We start from the raw sequence: 6,000 nt of genomic DNA on the forward strand, positions 1-6,000 counted from the left end.
GCTGTGCCCACCCCATTAACGGCAATGGCAAAACTGTCCCGATATGTTGCACAATGTCATGTGACGTTGCGAGTTTGACAAGTCTGCTCTACACCTATACTAATGATATCTGACTGTATACCTGATTGTATATCAGAGCAAGGGACATGGTTGGGTGATGGTTTTTGATCTCTGTCTGACATTAGCGGCCAGTTGATGTATTGGTTGCTTTTTGCTTTATTGTTATAATTCTTTGGATATGACATCAGTGGCATTTTCAGTAAGATTGACTGTTCAATTCATCAGTGAGTCAACAGAAGCAAATAAAAGTTTGTATATGCAATGTGAATGCAAAAACTGATGCAGCAAGAAAAGCAAATAGCACCATGCCTTCCTTGTCAACACATACAGCACAGTGGTGTGCTGGAACTAGCTTGCACAAATCCATGAGAATTGATTGCTAAATTTTCTGGAATTTTGCAAGCTGGTTGACAGCAGAGGTGAACCTTGATGCCTAGCACAATGGTGGCAATGGAGCCAACAGAGCTGGATCTTAATATTGACCCAATGCATTTGGGTCAATATAAAAGGGGGAAAAATGACATTGTCATAGCTGTATACTACAGACCACCCAACCAAACAGAGGAACTAGATTAACCTTTTGCTAGTAAGCTAATTAAGTATGTAGGAAGCACATCACAATAGTAATGGGGGGCTTTAACTACCCTGACATCAACTGGGAGACAAACTGCACCAAGTGGAAGATCAAACAGGTTCCTGGCAAACCTAGCAGACAACTTTGTCTCCCAAAAAGTAGAGAAAGGAACTAGGGGATTAGCCATATTGGACCTAATTCTCACTAACAGAGATGAAATGATAGGTGTTGAAGCCACAGGAATCTTGGGGGGGGGAAGTGATCATGCAATATTAGAATTCAACATTATGCAAGCACAAGCAATGGAACACAGTCAAACTAGAGAGATAATTACTGGCCTATCAGCCTGACCTCAATACCTGAGAAGATCCTGGAAAAGATAATCAAACAATGAATCAACGAACACCTAGAGGCAAACACTGTCATTACTAAAAGCCAACACGAGTTTGTCAAAAATAGATCATGCCAGACAAATCTTATTGAATTCTTTGACCAAGAGACAAAATTAGTGGATCAGAGGAATGCTGTGGACATAATTTACTTGGACTTCAGTAAGGCATTTGATAAAGTAGATCACAACCTACTACTTGACCAGATAGAAAAATGTGGGGTAGACAGAACCACCACCAGATGGATCCGTAGCTGGCTGACCGGCCGTACTCAGCGAGTGGTCCTCAATGGAACTGCATCTATATGGAGGGAAGTGTGTAGTGGGGTGCCCCAGGGCTCTGTTTCAACATCTTCATCAACGATTTGGATGAAGGGATAGATGGGGAACTCATCAAATTTGCAGACGACACCAAGCTGGCAGGAATAGCCAAAACTCCAGAAGATAGGCTTAAGATACAGAAGGATCTGGATAGACTTGAACACTGGGCGCTATCTAACAAAATGAAATTCAATGGTGAAAAAAGCAAGGTTCTACATTTAGGCAAGAAAAACCAAATGCACAGGTATAATATAGGGGGTACCTTGCTCAATAGTAGTAACTGTGAGAGGGACCTCAGAGTCCTAGTGGACAATCACCTAAATATGAGCCAGCATTGTGCTGCAGCCACCAAAAAGGCCAACACAGTGCTAGGCTGTATTAACAAGGGATAGAATCAAGATCACGTGAAGTGTTAAGAGTACAGAGAAGAGCAACAAAAATGATTAGGGGACTGGAGGCTAAAGCATATAAGGAACGGCTGCTGGAATTGGATATGTCTAGTTTAATGAAGAGAAAGATGAGGGGGGAGATGACAGCAGTGTTCCGATATCTCAGGGGCTGCCACAAAGAAGAGGGAGTCAACCTATTTTCCAAAGTGCCTGAAGGCAGGACAAGGAGCAACGGGTGGAAACTAATCAAGGAGAGAAGCAACCTAGAACTAAGGAAAAACTTCCTGACAGTTAGAACAATTAACCAGTGGAACAACCTGCCTCCAGAAGCGGTGAATGCTCCAACACTGAAAGTTTTTTTTAAAAAAAACAACAAATTTTATTGGTTTTTTAATTCTTAAGACAAAGTGCTCAAGACACACCACAATCAAAAATCCAAAAACAAAACATATGTAAATAACTCAATCAGTACATCAAATATTCCCTCTCTATTTCCCTCAAATAGCTTATATATCTAAAATAGTCTATTTCTAACTTAAATTTCTATTAATCTTAAACCTGTTTTAGAGCTTTATGCAATTACAAAACCATAATCAAATTTAACTTTAAATAAGCACATTATCAGTTCAGATATTTCTTCCAAATATATCCTAATTCTTTAATTTCATCATAAATCTTGTTTATTCCTTCTTCCACTAATATCTACCAGTTAAAATAAAGTATTAATCTATCCTATACATATCTAATCCATCCATCAATCAGTTTGTTTAAGTTGACACAATAATATCAACCTTAAATCATTTAGGTCCATTAGACAAGGTTCTGATTTCATCCAATTAATTATCAAACCTAATAACATCCATATTATCAAATATCTTATTAAAATAACATTCAATTAATTATTCAATTCAATTAATTCAACACCTCTTCAGTTTTCTTCATTCCATTATATAATAATTTTCATACATATAAACCTATTATTCCAAAGCATACATTCTTACTTTATTTAATATATATATATATGTGTGTGTGTGTGTGTGTGTGTGTGTGTGTGTGTGTGTGTGTGTGTTTTCTGAGGTTTTCGCGGGTGTTTGTATGTAGGTCTTTGGTTATTTGGGTTTTCTCCCACGTAAAATTGGAAGTGTCTTGGCGACGCTTGGACGAAGTCTCATTCATCATCTTCAGGCTGGTGCTTTCGGCTTCGTGCTTCTAGGAGCAATGTATGATTGTAGCTGTTTCCTCCTTTTAACTGCCGGTGGGGGTATGAACTGATTGGATGAGAGCTTGGATGTGTTCTGATTGGATGGAGGTGTGTTCTGATTGGTTAGGAGCTTGGCTGTGCTCTGATTGGCTGGGGGGGTTGGTTGTGCTCTGATTGGCTGGGGGAGTGTTCTGTTTGGGTGGGGGCTTTGTTGTGCTCAGGTTAGTCTGAGTTGCAGGGGGGTTTAAAATGGTGAACTGCATTGCTATTTTTTGGCTTCGCCTTCGTGGTCATGCCTCATCTTCATGGTGGGTGTCAGTTTGCTTCATGTATGGATTGGAGGGGTTTAAAGTGGCTAATGATGCAGCTGTGGTCTGGCTTCTGGTTTGTGGTCGTGCCTCATCATCGGTGTGGCTTTGGGTTTGCTTTTTGCGTGGATGTGTGGTGGTGACATCCTGTGTGGTTTTTGTGAGTGTGGGTCTGGTGTCATTTTTTGTGTTAGGGAGTCGTTTGTCAATAAGGGCGGGTTTCCAAATGGCTGGTAGGCGGGAGGTATCATCTCGTTTGTTCATGCTGTGTGGGCGTTTTTCTATCTCGATGGCTTCTCTGATTATTCTGTTATTAAAATGTTCAGTTTTGGCGATAGTTCTGGTCTTTTTAAAGTCAATTTCATGTCCTGTGATTTAAGGTGTTGGACCAGGGAAGAAGTTGGTTCCTCTTTTTTGACTGAGTTCTTATGTTCTTCAATGCGTGCACTTATTCTTCTGTTGGTTTGTCCGATGTATGTGGTGGGACAAGTGGTGCATGGGATTTCGTATACTCCTTGATTTTCTAATTCAATTTTATCTTTGGGGTTTCTAAGGATGGTGGATATTTTTCTGCCCAAACAGAAAACAATATATATATATATATATATATATATATAGGTCTTTGGTTGTTCGGGTTTTCTCCCGCGTAAAATTGGAAGTGTCTTGGCAACGTTTCGACGAAGTCACATTCGTCATCTTCAGGCTGGTGTTTTTAGCTTCTTGCTTTGAGCAGCAATGTGTGGTTTTAGCTGTTTCTTCCTTTTAACTGCCAGTGAGGGTATGAACTGATTGGATGGGAGCTTGGCTGTGTTCTGATTGGGTGGAGGTGTGTTCTGAATGGTTAGGGGCTTGGCTGTGCTCTGATTGGCTGGGGGAGTGTTCTGTTTGGTTGTGCTCAGGTTAGTCTGAGTTGCAGAGGGGTTTAAGATTTTGGGGTTAGGGAGTCGTTTGTCAATAAGGGCAGGTTTCCAAATGGCTGGTAGGCGGGAGGTATCATCTCGCTTGTTCATGCTGTGTGGGCGTTTTTCTATCTCGATGGCTTCTCTGATTATTCTGTTATTAAAATGTTCACTTTTGGCAATGGTTCTGGTATTTTTAAAGTCAATTTCATGTCCTGTGGCTTTAAGGTGTTGGACCAGGGAAGATGTTGGTTCCTCTTTTTTGACTGAGTTCTTATGTTCTTCAATGCGTGCACTTATTCTTCTGTTGGTTTGTCCGATGTATGTGGTGGGACAAGTGGTGCATGGGATTTCGTATACTCCTTGATTTTCTAATTCAATTTTATCTTTGGGGTTTCTAAGGATGGTGGATATTTTTCTGTTTGTGCAGAATGCTGTTTTGATGTTGTGTTTATGGAGGATCTTACTGATTCTGTCTGTGGTGCCTTTTATGTATGGGAGGAGGGCTTTGCCGTTTTCTTGTTCTTTGTCTTGGATTTTAGTGGGGGTTTCTTTTTGGATTAGGTTTGTAATCTTATTTCTATGGAATCCATTGGATGTTAGTACATTGGTGAGAGTGTGTAGTTCGGGTTTTAGGTGTTTGTTCGTCAGCTAAGCGTTTTGTTCTGGAGATGAGTGTCTTGGCTACAGAGTTGATCTGTGCTGGTGGTGGTGTGAGAGAGCGTGCAGATAGCGGTTTGTGTGTGTTTTCTTCTGGTAGATGGTGTGTCCTAGGGAGCCATTGGATTTCTTGTAGACTAAGACATCCAGGAAGGGAAGTTGGTTGTTAGCTTCTGTTTCCATGGTGAACTGTATTTTGGGGTGTAGGCTGTTGAGGTGTGTGAGGAAGTTGTCCAGTTTTTCTTTCCCATGTGGCCAGATTATGAAGGTGTCGTCTACGTATCTGAGCCAGAGTTTGGGTTTGTGATCCGATTTTTCTAGAGCTTGGGTTTCCAAGTGTTCCATGTAGAGGTTGGCAATGACAGGTGAGAGGGGTGATCCCATGGGTGCTCCTTCTGTTTGTTTGTATTTTTGTCCATTATAGATGAAGTATGTGTTGGATAGGCAGTGGTTGGTCAGATATAAGATGTGTTTGGGGGGGTTATATTTTTTTTGAATAGCTGTCAAGGCTTCTTTGATAGGCACTTGGGTGAAGAGGGATATGACATCGAAGCTCACTAGTAGGTCGCTGGGCTGTAAGCTTTGTTTCTTTATGATCTCTATAAACTGGAATGAGTTTTTTACGTGTGAGGTGATGGATTCTTCATAGGGCTGTAGTTGTTTGGCGAGAAATTTGGCTAGGTTTTGTATAGGTGAGCCTATGGAGCTGACTATAGGTCTGAGTGGGGTTCCTTCTTTGTGTATCTTGGGGATACCATAGAGTTTGGGGCATCTGGATGATTTCTCTCTGGGAATGATTCTTTGCTGGATCTCTTCGCTAATGGGGGAGGCTTTTATCTTGGTTCTGGTGTTTTTTTCCAGGTAGGTGGTGGGATCTGTATTTAGGGGTTTGTATGTGGAGTCTTGGAGTAGGTTGGTTAATTTGGTTTGTTAGTCAGATGTGTTCATAACCACCGTGGCGTTGCCCTTGTCTGCTGGTAGGATTATTATGCTGGTGTCTTCTTTCAGGTTACGTAGAGCTGTCTGTTCCTCTTTGGGTAAGTTGCTTTTGGGTGGCTTGCTGGTGCAGAGGATGTTGGTGATTTTGAGTCTGATTTTGTTAGCGTCATCGGGGTTGATTTTGGTCAGGCTGGTTTCAACTCCACATATAATGGTTTCAGTGGGGATGTGTTTGGGAGCGAATGCAAAGTTGAATCCTTT

This window comes from Crotalus tigris, unplaced genomic scaffold (genome assembly GCF_016545835.1).
Source record: "Crotalus tigris isolate CLP2741 ecotype Arizona unplaced genomic scaffold, ASM1654583v1 scf7180000019051.236932, whole genome shotgun sequence".
In the NCBI taxonomy this organism is placed as follows: Eukaryota; Metazoa; Chordata; class Lepidosauria; order Squamata; family Viperidae; genus Crotalus; species Crotalus tigris.